General features: G+C 54.0%; 1 protein-coding gene across 1 annotated transcript in view; it reads left to right on the top strand.

Moving 5' to 3' along the window:
* Window positions 1–200, top strand: part of LOC119591544 (lysosomal-trafficking regulator-like) — a gene marked incomplete in the record, with an annotated part of 91,173 nt that overhangs the window by 69,428 nt on the left and 21,545 nt on the right.

Consider the following 200-nt stretch of genomic DNA (forward strand, 5'->3'; position numbering starts at 1 on the left):
GTTGCTACGGATGAGGGCAGCGGGGAATCGGATCGAGTGATTTGCTCTGAAGGGGAAGGGGAGGGGGCTCTGCTATCATGGGGGGGGGGCGAATGGGGGGGAGGTGTTGCTCAGTTTTCGTGGCTGCATTAGGGCTGGTATGGGAATCGGTACTATGATTACCATTCTGTTGTAACTCCCAACGCTGTTCATTGTATATT

This window comes from Penaeus monodon, chromosome 28, assembly GCF_015228065.2.
Source record: "Penaeus monodon isolate SGIC_2016 chromosome 28, NSTDA_Pmon_1, whole genome shotgun sequence".
In the NCBI taxonomy this organism is placed as follows: Eukaryota; Metazoa; Arthropoda; class Malacostraca; order Decapoda; family Penaeidae; genus Penaeus; species Penaeus monodon.